Consider the following 18600-nt stretch of genomic DNA (forward strand, 5'->3'; position numbering starts at 1 on the left):
CAAGATCTACCTTCCTCACCTTTGTAAGCATTGTGGTCTTCGAAGCGGATCACATCTTGCTTAACCTATTGAGATATAATTTGGTATGAGACTTAGGAGAACTATGTTGTCTTCTTGCTATTTCTTTTCTGAAACAGAGTCAAGCTAGCTAGCCTTCCCCTGTTTTCTCTGAAGTAATTACAGGGACACACCACCTGGTCTATCAAGTTCTGGAATCTTTAACTTAGCTCTCTTGCATCAGCAGACTAGCTAAACAAACTCTGTGTCCCTTATTAAACAGGAACTGTATATAGTATATAGTTAGTAGATTTTCAGGAAATTTTAAGTTCTGTGGGAACTGAAAGTGCTACTGTCTTACTGTGAATGTTCAAATGGTTTTGTTGTTCAGGCACTTTTTAGCTTAACTGAACCCTTCATGTCTAGTGTTGTATGAGAATAGTTACTATAGTTGTTCTGCCCCATCCTGGCATGTTGCAGAGCAGGAGTCATCTTGACTATTCTGGTTCTTTCAGCATATGCTTCACCACAGTAATCACTTCATGGAACTCTGTGTTCTGAAAGTGACCACAGTCAGTAAGCTTGTACAATTTGGCATCCAGCATATCTGCCACTTCTTATTGTTCCTTCCAGGGATGGAAGGGGCTATCAGTAGAGCCAAGTACAATGTGAGGGTAGTTGGCCTTGATCTTCTCTCACTGCCAAGTGCAGCTGAAATACCCACTTGCACACTCATGTTCATCTCCCAAGTCTGATGTGTGCACAGACACCAATAAGAGTGCATATACCTGATGTGTCTCTGCATACTTCATGGCTGCGATGGGCCTGGAACTGTGGCCTGAAGACTGTTTTCTCTTTCATCACAGTACAGCTCTGTCTCCATGAAGGACAGTCAGATGCTCTCTCAAGCTGTAATTGGGTCAGGCAAGTCTTTAGCCAAACACTGGAAACCAAGAATCTGCTCAAGCCCCTCTCACCCAGCCATGCCAGCCATTCTCAGGAACAATCACTGCCTTGTTAGGGGACACCAGGAAAGCAGATGTGGGAGAACTTTCCCAGCTTGAATCTTCAGTTCTCTATGATCTCTTTTTCTTTGCACCATATACTGAGGATATCTTCTCTAGAACTGTTTTTCTCAATACTCTGTCTTCATGTGTTCTACTAGTACACCTTGTGTCCTGGAATCCTGAATAGAGGCAGAGAGGGAATGAAGAAAGGACAGATGTCAGACAGACAGATCACAGACAGACAGTAAAGCTGGTGTTAGGTGAATTTTGCTACTCCCTATCCCCTGCAACCCATAACCTTAGCATGCTTATTAGGATCAGTATAGGAGGAGTTAGCTGGTTTCCATGTGAAGTCTACAAAGACAGAACAAAAAATCTTTTCACACACTGATCAATTGTTCATAAATACTCATACAGGACTCCCAAGAAGATCTTTTATTTTGAGCCTGGATCAGGAACTTGCTTTGCTATTTTTTCATGAATCCAATGCCTTGGAGTCCTTGGCATAGCTATTCATATCAATAACATACATTCACACATGGCTTCTTCCCCTCATAATGTATCCCTATATTTTATTTTTGTGAACTCTTAGGGTATCACACATCCTCACCAAATATTAATAACTACTTTTCATTAGAAACTATAAGGGATGTACCCAGAGGGATGTGAACCTTTGTGGGACATACATTACTTATTTACATATTTTTATCTCTTTCAAAACTCAAATGTGTATTTTTGTCTTATCAATAACTAAGTATATCTATGATTACTATTGTACATTTTACACCATTGATTGATGGCATACAGGGGTAACCACAGCACCAAATTCTGGGAGATAGGTCAAATAACTCTTTCTGGCCTCAAGAATATCTACATGAGCACATGACTTTCCATTTTTTTGAATGGAATTTGTGAAAGATGAACAAATATGTAAGGCTATCAAGAAATACATGTCACAAAACATGTATAAGCGAACCAACCATCCAAATAAAAAATAAAATAAAATAAAATAAAATAAAAAATCAACTCTTAGGACAGCAGTCTGTCCTTTGAGTCCTAGAGAAAAACCCATTTATGTAGAACATTAGATCAGGCCCAGAATAGTGGGTTGAAAGGCTGGTTCAGAGTCAGTTCCTTAGTTAGGGACAATGTTGAAGCTGTGCCCACATAATCTAGAGACTCTGTTGATTTGAATGTAACCAGAGAACAACCCACTGTTCTGAGGACTTGTTAATAAGCTGTCACCCCTGTGTGGGAGTCAGTCCCAATCAGGACACAGCACAGACATGAGGGCTCCTGCGCATCTGCTGGGTCTGGTGTTGCTCTGGATCCCAGGTATGGAGGACAGCAGTGCTTATTGCAGTGTGATCAGTGCTGCCTGGCTTGTCAGGAAACTTCTATGAGTTGACCTTTGAAGGCAGCATTATATAGTTTTGTGCTTTTGTCCTACCCCTCCTGCCATGTTGCAGATGTGACATCCAGATGACACAGTCTCCATTTGAAACTGTATATTTAAATGATACAGATACCATGAAGTGTCAAGCCAGTCAGAACATTGGCAATGCATTAAACTGGTATCAGCAAAAGCAAGGGACCTCTCCTAAGCTTCTGATGTATGCTGCATCCAACTTGTCTCCTGGAATCCCATCAAAGTTCAGTGGCAGTGGATCTGGAAAAGATTATACCATCACCATTAGCAATTTGAAGCCAGAAGATATTGGTACTTATTACTGTGCACAGTATTACAGTTACCCACCCACAGTAGAACAACTCATAAAGTAAACCATTCAGAAAAGCAGAAGTGTGAGCTAGGGCTCTCACAGCTGCTCTTTACCTATTTAGATACTTTTTCAGATGAAGATGGCCTTGAAGTGTACTGAATGGTTTTGGAATAACTGGCTGTGAAGTTTCCTCCTTTTACTCATGCAAAACTGAAAAGGCAGGATGAGGTCATTCCTGATTTAAAGATATAGTTTACTCAGAGGGATTTCAATCATGGCATCAATTTGGATTCACAGAGCAAAGACAAGTAAAAGAGAGATTTTTAAAAAGAAAGAAACAAAGAAGGAGGAGGAGAAGGAATGTGAATCTTCAATGATGTCCCCTAAGAGGACTTTAATTGGTACATACAGACTTCCTGTATATATATATATATGTGTGTGTGTGTGTGTGTGTGTGTGTGTGTGTGTGTGTGTGTGTTAAATCCTAGAACTTAGACCGATCCATGTTAGGCAGAAAGATCGAAAGAAGGATCACAAGTAACAATGTAGATTACAAATTTCTAGATAATTAAGATAGCCATCTTCCAGCCTATTCCATGTCTCATTTGACTGGAGATAAAGGCCTAAAGACCTGGCAGGCTTTTCTTTTTCTGCCATCAGGTCTCCTGACTGTCTTTCAAGTTCAAGGCTGGATAAAGACATATTTTCTCCAAAGTTTTGGGCCTATCAATTTCCCTGTCTTTGTTCAAGCTGACATATGCTAAATTAGGGGAGGAAGACCCCTGAAAGTTCCTTAGAACTTCTAGTTGTTAAAGGAACTCCAAGCTTTGTACAGATTTCAGGGGACAAATTCAGGTTGTCAGACTTGGGGACAGATGATTACTCATGAAGTCTTCATGCCACTGTCAAACCCATATGTCACCTTTATAAGATTTTTGTTATTAATATATATTAGAGGTTTAGTAGTCTCATCAGTATTTTGTATTCATGCAGCAGGAAAACTTAGTTGTTAAACTTACCTCTTGAGGCAGAAATATCATAAGAGCCAGAGGTGGCAGGATGTATCTACAAAGAAATAGCACCACCCAGTTACAACACAGCTGATATACATACAACCTCACAAAGATTGTGATAGCTCACACAAACCTGTACAAATTCATACTATAAAAAATTCTTTCATAGAGAAGGGAAGGTAAACACAAAGTTTCACCCCTACCAAAGAAGCTGTTTGCACTGATACCTACTTCAAAATGGGAAATGGTTTTCTCCAACATAGTGTAATAATCTCTAATGTAATGTCACAACATATATCCAAATTATATAAAGCCAAGAATTAGATATCAACAAACCAGATAACTCAATTAAAATTCTGGTACAGAGTTAAACACATATTTCTGAACAGAGGATTCTCTAATGGCTGAGAAACATTTAAAGAAATGTTGAACATTCTTAGTCATCGGGGAAATGCAAATCAAAGTAACTCTGTGATTCCACCTTACACCCATCATAATTGGTAAGATTAAAAAAAAAAAAAAAAACCTCAAGGGACAACATATTCTATTGAAGATATGGAGCTAAGCGAACACCCCACCATTGCTGATGGGAGTTTAAATTTGTACAAACACTCTGAAAATCAACTTGTTGGTTTCTCAGAAAATTGGGAATAGTTCTACCTCAAGACCCAGTTCTACACCTCAAGGCCCTGGGTGTATACCCAAAAGATGTGCAGCCATACTACAAAGGCATTTACTCAACTAGGTTCATAGTAGTTTTATTTGCAATAACCAGATGCTGAAAACAACCCAGATGTCCCTCACCCTAGAAACAATCCAGATGTCCGTCCACAGAAGAATGACTAAAGAAAATGTGGGACATTTACACTACAGAATACTACTCATCTATTAAAAATCAAGAACATCACAAAATTTGCAGACAAATGGATGGAACTAGAAAACATCATCCTGAGTGTGGTAACCCAGACCAATAAGGGCATGAATGTTATGTGCTCACATATGAGCTGATGTTAGCCAGAAAGTCCAGGATATCCACACTATAATCCATAGACCCAAATAAGCTAATTAACAAGGAGAGCCCAAGGAAGGATGCTATAATCTCACTCAGAAGGGGAAATAAACCATTCATGAGGGTTGGATAGAGGGAAGGAAGTTGGCAGAAGAGGGATTGGAGAGGGGAATGGTGGTGGGGTGGGGTGGGGTGGGGCTGTCAGGTAAAGGGAGAGCCTGGAGTAGAGTAACAGTAGACTGCATGGAAACTAGCAGTAAACAGGTATGGGGCATCTCTGGGATAAGTCAGAGACCTAGGCTAGGAGAGGCTCCAGGGAATCTATGAGGATGACACTAGATGAAACTCTGAGCAGTGAAGGATATGGAGGTTGAAGTGGCCACCCCTCTAGCCATGTGGGACTCCTTGTAGAGGACCTACAAAACCTTCTACCACAAATTTGTCCTGCCTACAAGTATAGGAACAAAGAGTACAGTCTGAGGGAATGACTAACCAATCTTTGGCCCAACTTGAGACATATCCCATGGGAAAGAATTAACCCTGACACTAATAATGATACTGTTATGCTTTCAGACAGGAGTCTAACATAGCTATCCTCTGAGAGGCTCCACCCAGCCATTGAAGGAAAATGATGAAGAGAACCACAGGTAAACATTAGACAGAGGTCAAAGAGTCTTGTGAAAGAGTTAGGGAAAGAATTGAGGGACTAGGAGGTATTTGGGACCCACAAAATCAACAAGAAGAATAACAGAGTCAACTAACCTACCTGGACCCTTGGGAGCTCTTAGAGACTGAACCCCCATCTAAAGAGCATAGATGGGCTGGACTGAGCCCCCCTCACATATGTAGAATATGTACAGCTTTGTCTTCATGGGGGGGGATAAGTTTAGGGGAGATGTCCCTCACTCTCTTGCCTGCCTTTGCATAATGTTCTCCCCAACTGTGCTGCCATGTATGGCCTCAGTAGGAGAAGATGTGACTATTAGTCCTGCAGTGACTTGATGTTCCAGAGTGTGTTGGTACCTGGGGCCACAGGTCTCTCTCTTCTTAGAGAAGAAGAGGAGGGGGAGGGTCTATGTGAGGGGGGCACTTGAAGAAGAGGAGAGTACTTCCATTGAGATGTAAGGTGAATATAAAAAGAGTAAAGAACAAAGAAACAGAGGTGCCGCTTGGTATTCATGAGGGTCTCTCAACAATAGAGTGGGGGCTTACACTGACTCTGTTGACCCCCTGTAGGTCCTCTTCCCCTTAAATGGTGCCTGTCTTGTCTCAGTGGAAGAGGATGTGCCTAATCTTGCAGTGACTTGGGTGGCCAGGGTGAATTGGTATCCAAGGTGGGGGGAAATCCTCTTTCTTAGAGTTAGAGGTAAAAGAAAGGGATAGTGTAGGGAAAGGCCTTCTGATGGCTGTGGGGAAGTACTGTGCAAATAAATGTAAAACAATGAATGTAAAAATAATAGTGTTTCATTAAGAAAATACATGATTCAGTGCATGTTTATAATCCTGACATCTGGAATATAAAAGGAGGCGGCTCAGGAGTTCCAAACCAGTCTGTATGTAGTGATATGTTTCAGTGCTTTACCATAGAAAAACCTTTCCATTTCAATTGTAAAAAAATAGCCTGGCATCGGCTTTATTCATATTATTTCTGATTGTACTTCCTTTATGTAGACTTGTATAGTATATCCTGAAATTTCCATTTCATTAATTATTGTCATAGAAATGCTCCACAATGAACACAGGAGTGTATTGCCTAAACTCAACAATGATTTGACTTATTCTGCAGATACTGAAACTGCCACGTCAATTTTAAGTCATATGTATCTTAAAAACCTCAGGTTATTGACAAAAGAATTATAACAATGTGTTTCTGTATATGTCTAATAAAAAGTTTTATAAATACCTTCTTGTTTGAAATTAAGTTGCCCCTCCTAATCTGATAAAGGAAAGAAAATGCCATTCATCCACAAATAGTTATTACTTTTTACCATTACCTTTAAATAATATTTTATAAACCTTCATTTCTCCCCAAACATACCTATGTTTCTTTATAAAGATTTCTTTAAAGATAAGCAGAAAAAATTATTACTTCCTATCCACTCTACTCCACTCTTGACACTTCCATATTTTCCTCCTTCTCCAGTAATAAGGAGGTACAGCACAATTGTTTTCATGTCCCAACACATCAAAAGAGGAAAATTCTGTCCAGTCTCAACTTTTACATTTCACAATAAACTTCAGTAAAATTTCTCAAAATCAAAACCCTTGCATCAAAATTTTACAACAGTTATCAGTCACATCATGCTGAAATGAAATGACTATCGTGTGAATTCCAAATTTTGAGTTGAAAAGAAGCAAAATGTAAGTATGTCAGATTGGTGTCCACACAGAAACATGTGTCTTATTCAACATAATTTAAACACATAAAAGGTAATTCAAAACTGGATAAGACTCAAGAAAAATAGCTTGAAAACTTTGACTGAAGGCAGTAAGGAGACCATGGAGTGCACATATGGGAGTCAATTGTACATATAGTTAGCCTGTGAGCCACACTGGGATGCTGAGCAGATGAGTTAGTAGTGGTCACCACTTAGTGCTAATGGCAGGTGATGCATCACATGGGACTTAGGCTCTGTGGTGACTGTGAGGGCTGAAACTTTCACTTTTAGGCTCCCAAACACTGATTCCTTCAGAGGAACTGTTACCCTACCAAACTCTGTTTACAGCATATACACTCTACATGTGTATTATATTTTACCTTTTATACTGTAATTTTAAAGTATTTATTACTTAGACATGCTTAAACCTATAATGAGTTACCACCATGTTATTAATGAGTCCAATAGCCAATATATTCATCTTGTTTACAGGTGCTTGCTTAGGAACAATGGCACAGAGCAAATCCCTGGGTGGGTTAGAGGGCTTTGTAATCTAGGCTTATTTACATTTCCTCTGTGATATTTTCAAAATGATAAATTTCTTTTATGATGCATTAGACTGAATTAATTGTTACTATAAATAAAGGTATGACTGTATACTGATATTTAATATTTCATTCTGTGCTTTATTCCAGAATTTATTTTCTTTCCCTTGTCAATTCTGAATAATACTGATGTGAATAGAAGGATGCAAATTTTCACACTGCTTTCAGGCTTCCATACTCCTGAAGTGAAACTGGGTAACCAAATGGCCAGTATAACCTTGGCTCTTTATCAGATTCCACATTTTCAATGGACCCCACAACATTCCTTTGCTTAGTAACAATGCAATGAATTATGATTTCTCTACAATGACAATGTTTGTAAATTTTCCATGATTGTCTTAGTAATGATTATGAAATAATATTTTACTATGGTATTAATTTTGAAATTATTTTATATTTAATATCAATCTCTCAAGCAATTAGAATGAAAATGAAGCTTTTTATCATCATAGATTGGCAATAGTGACCTCCGGTATGGTCGTATTATGGTCATGTGTCATATTTGGTTTCAACTGTAGTAATGCAATTATGTAGATACAGTCTCTGCTTCAGGCCAGTCAAGGCACAAGTACTGTCGCTAGTACCAGGAAAAAGTGACTCAGAACCATGCATAGGTTTTATTTGTCAGAAATCATATATGAGAGGCTAAAGATTAACAGGTAATTTTTCTGAAATGGTTCACCATGGATTGTGGTGAATGAGCTCATCAAAATTTGATATTTTAAAGAGTAAGATCATTATTCTCAACCCTATTCAAACCCACACAAATACAGGAAAGGATATTTACAACATACCTCTTCTTTAAGGAAGGGTGCTATCCTAGTATTCCATAGGTTTGCTGTCCTCAGGTTTCCCAGTTTATAAGTGAGCAACACATTTATTTCTGGACCTAACAGCTTTATATCTGGATTACTTGTTGCTCTGGCAGATGTTTTTCAGAATACTTCCAGAATTTAAAAGAGATATATGTTTTAGATGGACATATCTTAATTTTATTGGGACATGAAAATTAATATTCCTGTGGAAAAGGAACTCACAATAAACTATTAGGAGGTAGATTATTCAGATTTTAACAAACTTCAGATGACTGAGTTTGTCAAAAGTGTTTACTTTACAACAAATTGGAAAATTGAAACTGTTTAAAATGATAAGTTAAACACTTAAGTGAAATACTTTGTAAGATACCTTACATAATTAGAGTTATTCATGCCAATTAATTACATTATTTAATATAATAAAGTGCTGTGGCCGGGTGGTGGTGGCGCATGCCTTTAATCCCAGCACTTGGGAGGCGAAGGCAGGCGGATTTCTGAGTTCGAGGCCAGCCTGGTCTACAAAGTGAGTTCCAGGACAGCCAGGGCTATACAGAGAAACCCTGTCTCGAAAAACAAAACAAACAAACAAACAAACAAACAAACAAAACAAAACAAAAAAAACCAAAAAATAAAGTGCTGTGGGTTCACTTTTCCTGTAGGCATTGTATATGGTAATTTTAACCACGCCCCCACACAAGAAAACACATGATTGCAGAAAATAAAAGAAATGATTTTAGTAAACAAGAGGAGCAAATGATTTTTATGTCGTTAGATATTAAAGATTTTCTAAACATTCAATTTCATGACACATTAAAGTGGCATGTGGAGTATCACTGCCTAGGGCATTGTAGTCTGTTGACACTGAAAAGAGCCAGGCTCTGAGGATGAACAGTTAACTCATTATTCATGATAATGAATAACTCAGATTCTCATTATTTATGTGGCAATTCTTCCTACAGAGGTGGTGTAATCATGATCTGTGCATTAAAATCTAACACAGACATTCTGGCAATTGTGAATGAAATTTGGGTAAAAAAAATTAAAATTATGTCCACTGAATACAGGTAAATATTAAATTATCATCTTAAAATATTTTACTGTTTGTATAACATATCATTACTGTTTCTGCCAACATATACAGGAAGATTTATATCCCACCATTGTGACCTCATCACAAATCCTACCATAGAGTCTATGCTTTATGAATGGTACATATTTACTTTACCCTATATACAGACAAGGGAGTTGTTCATTGCTAAGGAGTCAGAGACAAGATGAGAAGAGTATAGAAGCTGCCACCCTTTATTTTCTCTTATTCCCCTTTCTCTTTAATGAACATATGTGAGCAGTGTGCCCTGAGTCCTGAACATACCTGGCTAGGCAATCAGGAGTCTGAGCTGCGTCAGAGTCCATTCTGTCTGCGTTGCCAAGACCTACCAAGATGTGTCCTTTCTCTGTCTCCCTCTCTGTGAGTTTCTTTCTGTCTCTGTCTCTCCCTCTCCTCTCCCTCTCTCTTTTTCTTTTTCCCCTTTCCCATCTCTCCTTTAAAATAAGTTATTGAAAATGATATTCATCTTTCCTTTCTCTCTTTATATTATTAGTCCCATGTGTATAAAATTGCAAGAGCTGATACTCTGAATATTTTGTTTCTCTCCATTTTAACAAGCATCCCAATTATTGTACAAAATGCTTTGTCTATCCAAGAACTTACCAGATTGAAGTCATAATGCACAGATCATGATTACACCACCTCTGTAGGAAGTCTCACTTATAATTACAATCCTTTGGACAAGAGGCCCAAACTTCTGGAACTTCTAAATTTCTGTTTAAAGAACAATTTTGTTACCTTTTCTGAGGGTCATGTCCTCAGGTTTGGCACCAGCTGTGAGGGTCCCTGCAAGCATCGTGGATGGCAGAGAAACCAACAGTGTGAACCAAGATGGATCTTGCTTAAGAATGAAGAGGTTAACCCTCTAACAGATGTGGGGTTAGTGATTTTTTCCCCTCAATTTGTAGGTTGCAAATTTGTCCTACTGAATAGATCCTTTACCTTATAGAAACTTTTCAGTTTCATAAGGTCCCATTTGTCAATTCTTGATCTTAGTGCCTGAGCATTAGCATTCTGTTTAGGAAATCTCTCCCAGGCCCCACCCCAACCCCCAGCCCTTGCCAACGAGTTCCAGGCTCTTTGCCGCTTTCTCTTCTATTTGATTCAGTGTATCTAGCTTTATGTTGAAGTTCTTGGACTTGAGCTTTGTGCAAGGTGACAAGTATGAATCTATTTTCATTTTTCGACATAAAGACAGCCAATTATAACTGCACCAGTTATTGAAGATGTTTTCTTTTTTCCATTGTATATTTTTGGCTTCATTGACAAAGATAAAGTGTCCATAGTGTGGTTTTATTTCTGGGTCTTCAATTCTATTCCAGTGAACAACGTGCCTGACTCTGCTCCAATACCATGCTGTTCTTATTACTACTGCTCTAAGTAGAGGTTGAGGTCAGGGATGGTAATTCCTCCAGAAGTTCTTTTGTTGTTAAGAATTTTTTTTCTCTATGGTGGGTTTTTTACTTTTTGATATGAAATTATAAATTTCTCCTTCCATGTCTTGCTACACACACTCCAGTGAAGCCTGCTTGGCAGGCCAAGAGGCCTGGAAGGAAGCACCCACAAGGCAAAGAGTTTCAGAGAAACTCAACCTTTTGGAACCTTGGCATTCTCATAACCCGTATACTCATACCCTATCCCCGTGTTAGTCTGGTGTATGGATCCACATGCTCTCTTTTAGTATTATTTTATTATAAGTCCCTTTTAAGATTGAATTCTGACATAGGTAAGCCTCCACCAGTGTTCCAATGTCCTAGAAAATCCTTGAAGCAGACAAACTTGGAATTCAGTAAGAAGATTACCTATTCAGTAACATTCAAATTTACTTCTAGTAGAGCGGTGAAACTAATTAGGCATTGCAGAGAACAGAGACAGAATAGCTCAGGACTGGTCTGCAGAGTGTTTACTTGGGACAACAGCCAGTTTTACCCAGACAAGGGAATACACAATGGCCTAGTGAATAGGTGGGTTTATGATGAAAGAGTTAGGGAATCCCCCTGAGACAGGCTTCTCCACTAGGCCCAAAGAAACAGCATAATCAGGCATTTACTAAGAACCCCTGGTGGTGGGCTTAACAATAGACTAGCATTACACGGGGCTCCCTTCTTAGTGGAAGAGGCCTGGTTCCCGCCTTCTTTTGATGTATACATTCCTTATGTTTTGTGTCACTGTAACTCAGCGGATATATCTCGCCTGGTTTCTTGTTATTCGTCTGTATAAAAAGTTTGATGCTCGACTTGACAAATTATATTCAGATTCTACACAACCTCTTGTGTTGATTTTGTCTGTCATTCGATGACTCCTTGTCCACCTGTAACCAGAGACCGGCTCTATGCAGACAGGGACCAAAAAAGGGTCTTCAGCAATGTCTGTAAAGAATTGTGTTGGAAATGTGATGGGGATTGAATTGCATTGAATCTCTAGATTGCTTTAGGTAAGATGGCCATTTTTACTGTTAATCCTACCAATCCATGAGCATGGGAGATTTCTCCATTTTCTGAGCTCCTTTTCAATTTCTTTCTTGATAGACTTGAAGTTCTTGTCATAGAGATATTTCACTTGTTTGATTAGAGCTACCCCAAAGTATTTTATAGTAGTTGTGACTATTGTGAAGGCTATAGTTTCCCTAATTTCTTTCTCAGTCTGTTTACCATTTGTATAAAGAAAGGCTACTGATTTATTTGAGTTAATTTTATATCCTGCTAATTGCTGAAGTTGTTTATCAGCTGTAGAAAGTTTTCTGTTAGAATTTTTGGGGGTCTACTGTAATATCATTGGCAAATAATAATACTTGACGTCTCCTTTGTCAATTTGTATCCCCTTGATCTCCTTTTGTTTTCTTATTCCTCAATCAAGAATTAAGAGTACTATATTGATAAACACAGAGAAAGTGGGCAGCATTGTTTTGTCCCTGATTTTAGGGGGATTGCTTCAAGTATCTCTCCATTTAATTTGGTATTATCTCTTGGTTTCCTGCATATTACTTTTATTAAGTTTAGGCATGGGCCTTGAGTTTCTGATCTCTCTAATACTTTCAACATGAAGAGGTATTGTATTTTGCCAAATGATTTTTCAGAATTTACTGAGATAATCATATGATTTTTTTCTTTGAGTTTGTTTACATAGTGGATTATGTTAATGGATTTTCATATATTGAACCAACCTTGCATCTCTGGGATGAAGCCTACTTGACTGTGATGAATGATGGTTTTAAAGTGTTTTTGGATTTGGTTTGCTATAATTTTATTGAGTATTTTGCATCAATATTCATAACCGAAATTGTTTTGAAGTTATCTTTTTTGCTGGGTCCTTATGTGGTTTAGGTATCAGAATAATTGTGGCTTAATAGAGTGAATTAGATAGTGTTCCTTCTGTTTCTATTTTATGGAATAGTTTGAGGAGTGTTTGTATTAGATCTTCTTTGAAGGTCTGGTAGTATTCTGCACTAGATCCAAATCGTCCTGGTTTTTTTGTTTGTTTGTTTGTTTGTTTGGTTTTTTTTTTTTGTGGGAGTTTTTAAATAACTTCTTCTATTTCCTTAGGGGATATCAGTCTGTTTAGATAGTTTATCTGCTCTTGATTTACATTTGGTATGTGGTATCTGTACAGAAAATAATGCAATTCATTTAGATTTTCTAGTTTTGTTAAGTTTAGGCTTTTGTAGGAGGATCTGATGATTTTTAAAAAATTTCTTCAGTTTCTGTTTTTATTTCTCCCTTTTCATTTCTGATTTTGTTAATTTGCATACTGTCTCTGGGCCCTTTAGTTAGTATGGCTAGAGGTTTATCTATCTTGTAAATTTTCTCAAAGAAAAAGCTCCTAGTATTGTTGATTCTTTGTATTGTTCTCTTTGTTTTTATTTGGTTGATTTCAGCCCCGAGTTTGACTATTTCCTGCTGTCTACTCCTCTTTGGTATGTTTACTTCTTTTTCTCCTAGAGCTCTAAAGTGTGCTGTTAAGTTGCTTGTGTAGGAGCTCTCTAATTTCTTTACCAGGGCACTTAGTTCTATGAATTTTTCCTCTTAGGGCTGCTTTCACTGTGTCCTAGAACTCAAGAAGCTAACCTCCAAAAGACCAAACAACCCAATCAAAAAATAGGGTGTAGAACTAAACAGAGAATTCACAACAGAGGTATATTGAATGGCTAAGAAGCACGTAAAGAGGTGCTCAGAGCCCTTAGTCATTAGGGTATTGGAAATCAGAAGGACCCTGAGATTACACCTTCCACCAAACAGATTGGCAAAAACTAAAAACGCAGGTTATGGCACATGTTGGCAAAAATGTGGAGAAAGAGGATCACTCCTCCATTGCTGGTGGGATTGCAAACTGATACAAAACTCAGGAAATCAATCTGGAGGTTTCTCAGAAAATTGGAAATATATCTACTGCAAGACCCAGCTATAACACTATTTGTTCATATACCCAAAAGATGCCCCACCTTGTCACAAGGGCACATTTGCCATATGTCCATGGTGGCTTTATTTGTGGCAGCCAGAAGGTGAAAACAACCCAGATGTTCCATAATAGAAGAATGGATACAGAAAATGTGGTTCATTTACAGAATGGAATACTATACACCTATTAATAATGAGGACATCACGAGTTTTTCAGGCAAATGGATGGAACTAGAAAATATCATTGTGAGTGCGATAACTCAGACTCAAAAGGACATACATGGCACATATTCACTAGTAATTGTATATTAGCTAAAAATGTACAGAATGCCCAGAATACAATCAATAGAACTCAAGAAAGTTAACAAAACATTGGTCCCAAGCAAGGATGCCTCAATCCTACTTTGAAGGAAGAAGAAAGCAAATGGGGTGGGTACAGAGGGAGGAAGGGACCTGAGTTGGAGAGGGGATAGGGATGGAAAAAGGGGACCATGAATAGGTTTTGGAGGTATACAGGAGTGAAGCCCTTAGTGCCAACAGAAAGAATGGAAGCAAGCAATCTCGGGAGTGGGGGGAACATCTAGAATTTTACCAGAGTCCTGGGAGGTGAAAGACACTAAGAATTCAAAAGGAGGGACCTTAAATGAAATGCCCAACAGTAGGGATAGGGAACCTGTAGAGGCCACCTCCAGTAGAAGACAGGGCATCAAATGGAGTGATGAAGTTGCCATCCCACAGTCAAAAACTGACCCAGAATAGCTCCTGTATAAAAGAACTGGAGGAACAAAAATGAAGAAGGTTCCAAGGTCTGTCAGTATTACTGATGCTATGGTGTGCTTACAGATAGAAGCCTTCTGTAAGCTGCCATCTGAGAAGCCCAACAAACAGCTAAAAGAATCAGTTGCAAATACTTATACCCAACCAATGGACAGAAGCTGTTGACACCTGTGGTTGCATTAGGGAAAGGCTGGAAGAAGCTGAGGAGGAGGGCAACACCATAGGAAGACCTGTAGTCTCAACTAACCTGGACCCTTGAGATCTCTCAGACACTGAGCCACCAACTACTCAGCATATATTAGCTGATATGAGGCCCCTGACACAAGTATAGCAGAGGACTGCCTGGTCTAGCCTCGGTGTGGGAATAAGCACCTAACACTTGAGAGACTTGAGTCCCCAGGGGGTGGGGAGTTCTACTGGAGTAGGAGTGGGAGTAGAGACATACTCTTGGAGATGGAGGAGAAGGAATGTAATGAGGAACAGTCAGAGGGCTGTTCATAATGATAATAATGAAAAAAGAATGTAGAGGTTATATGGCTTGGTTTCAAATGTGTAAAGTCTGACATCTGGCCAAATGTATAGAGTCTGAAACCAAGCAGTTTATTTTTAGACATATGTAAATACAGTACAACTTTGGGAAAAATACCTGGTAACATTGATCTGAATTGTGTGTGCACAATGAAGCCTAAAGCATGATTATGTTTTAACTCTTTTGAAAAAGTATATGTGACATCTCCCCTAAAGATTGGTTCAGTTGACTAAGAAAGGAAAATAGAGATAAAGACTTACAGAAGGATAATCTAGAATAAATGTTCTGGGAAATCTAGGCGAGCCCTTTAACCTACAAATAGCAAAAGTTAGCAACTTTTATTTTATTAACAACATCGACTCCCAGTCATCTGGGTGAAAAATAAATATACATTTCTTTTATTGAGGAGACAGCCGTGTGTGTGTGTAACATTCCTGGTTTCTCCAGTGCTTATCTGTGAACACTCATGACTTCTACAAGTTAGAAGAGGTTTATTGCCATTTTAACAATCATAAGAAGCCTGTATAACTCTTGCTTCTATACTGCAACACTAACATGGGCCTTTGCATATTGCTCCCCTGGGAGGGCCCATCCTTACTAGGATGAGATAAAAGTTCAGTTGTCATGTCGCAGTGACTGATCAGTCTCCTCAGGCTCCCTCCTCAAAATGAAGTCGCTTGTTAGGCTGTTGGTGCTGATATTCTGGATTCCTGGTGAGGAGAGAGGGAAGTGAGGGAGGAGAATGGATAGGGAGCATGAGCAATGAATCCCATTGCTCATTACATATATTCTGCAATGTGTGAGAAGATGGGTCTTATCCTCTAGCATGGGGCCTCTGGGGTGAATACTTGTTAGAGGGAGGTTCCAGATGGGAGCATGTGCTATAATGAAGATTATGACGTGGATGCATGGGATGGTCGAAGCTATGCCTAGAAGTGCCTTGAGACTTGCATTTCACTTTTTTGAAAAGAATTTTAGGGTATAAAAAAATGGTATGTAAAAATAAACAACAGAGTTGAAATTTTAAAAAAAAGTCACAAGGATGTTCAGGAATTTTGTATATAACTCTGTACTTCTCTCTCATTGTTTCAGCTTCCAGCAGTGATGCTGTGATGACACAAACTCTATTCTCCCTGCCTGTCAGTCTTGGAGATCAAGCCTCCATCTCTTGCAGGTCTAGTCAGAGCCTTGTAGACAGTAATGGAAACACCTATTTGAACTGGTACCTCCAGAAACCAGGCCAGTCTCCACAGCTCCTGATCTACAGGGTTTCCAAGCTATTTTCTGGGGTCCCAGACAGGTTCAGTGGCAGTGGTTCAGGGACAGATTTCACACTCAAGATCAGCAGAGTGGAGGCTGAGGATTTGGGGGTTTATTTCTGCCTCCAAGTTACACATGTTCCTCCCACAGTGATGCATACCCTAACAAAAACATTTTGCTTGCTAGGGGTGCCCCAGCTGCCACATATGTTATTCATCTGTAAGAGAGAGGTGCTGAGGAACTCCAGATTATTGGTTCCAGCTGAGGGCAAGTGCAGCCTGGCTACAGATCACTGGTCATTCATTGTTGGCTTCATTGCAACAATAACAATGATTTTGCACCTGCCTCACGAGAATAGTAAACAGGTTCCCTCACAGAAACCAGAAAAAAGTGAGGAAAAATCTGAGTGAAAACCCCTTTGGATTCAGCAGGACTTTAGTACTTTTTCACTTGTTATCAAGTAAAGCAAACAGGAAGCTAAGATATATTCCTTCCTTAAACTGTCTTCTTTACCATGTAATTACTTCATTTGCAGTTTTTTATGCTTGTGACTTAAATTCATATATATCCTATCAAAATTACATCTATCTATCTATCTATCTCTACTTCCATTGGCTTTTTATTTGTTTAAACTTATCCAGTGACTTTGTAACTTTCCTAACATGCTTTTACTGATGAATTGTTTCTTTTATGATATATAAATGTTTCTTTGTATTTCATCCAGCTAATCTAATGATATTGACTCCATGTTAATTTTAATTACAAGCACAGTCACAGACGAGTAGGAATGTATTTAATCTAGTATCTTCTGCTTGTTTTGAATAATTTATTTCCTCTCTTCCTATCTTCTGTGGTTTTGTTTTTTATATACTGATAAAATTTTATTTTTTTTATTTTTGGTACTTGATCTTTGGACAGATGTTTTGCATTGAACTTATTTGAGATTCTCTGTACTTTCAGGGATGGAATGCTGAAATAGTACTTCACTAGGTGTGCTTCCTGTATGTTTACCTTTTTTCTTCTTTCATTTAATTCTGACTCACATACTGTCTAGGCTGTTCCTTAACCTCTCCTTTATTTAATATTTATTTTTAAAGATTTATAATAATTAAAAACTTATTACCAATTATCCTCTTTCCTCTCACACTCTCAAACTCCTTTTTTCTTTCATTATTATTTGTCCTGCGCTATTCCCGTCCCGCAGGAACGCACACAGAACACAAGTCAAGACCTTTCGTGGTTACATTTTATTCATAATCGTGAGGTAGAACAAAGAAGGATAGAAAGGTGTTGCTATATATACCCACAGGTGTGACGTGTTAATACTACTGGCGGTTCCACCCACAGTCTCAAATGTCCCAGGGGACGGACTAGTGACTTGGCAGGCATTTGCTCCGGCACATGCGCACAATGGAGCTTAGCGCCATCTAGTGACGGCACGTATTATCACGGCTTCCTACAATTATTTATTTATTTATTTTACTTACTCACTTTACATCCCATTCACTGCCCCCTTTCAGTCTCTCCCTCCCACAATCTTCCTCCTATCCCCACTCCCCTTTACCTCTGACCTCCTTGGCCCTCGTTGGGTATCCACCAACCGTTGCTCGTGTGTGTGTGTGTGTGTGTGTGTGTGTGTGTGTGTTCCCACCCCCGCCCCCAACCTGCAGGGCCATGGGTTGTGGGAAAGAGGGGAGTGGGAGAGTGCCCGTATCCTGCCAGAGTTCCAGTGATCTGGGCAGGTGGACATGGGAAGACTGTGCACACTTTTCACATGGCCCTGGGTGGGCATCTGGCTGGGTTAAGGCACTGACCCCACACAGTGGGTGGTAGACAAGGGGCATGTTCTCAGCCTCCAGCATCCCACACTGGATATGGTGGAGGGACTGAGAACAGAATAGGGGCTTGGAACCTGGGAGGTAGACAGGAGAGGACGGGGGAGAGGGGTGCTGGGCGGGTCCCACGCAGGCCAGAGTCCTTAGGCAGG

At 39.2% G+C, this 18600-nt stretch overlaps 1 pseudogene; it reads right to left on the bottom strand.

The window, feature by feature from the left end:
* Positions 1 to 494: 494 nt before the first annotated feature.
* Positions 495 to 9958, bottom strand: LOC110295639 (annotated as a pseudogene).
* Between the last annotated feature and the right edge of the window lie 8642 nt (positions 9959 to 18600).

This window comes from Mus caroli, chromosome 6 (assembly GCF_900094665.2).
Source record: "Mus caroli chromosome 6, CAROLI_EIJ_v1.1, whole genome shotgun sequence".
NCBI classification, from domain to species: Eukaryota; Metazoa; Chordata; class Mammalia; order Rodentia; family Muridae; genus Mus; species Mus caroli.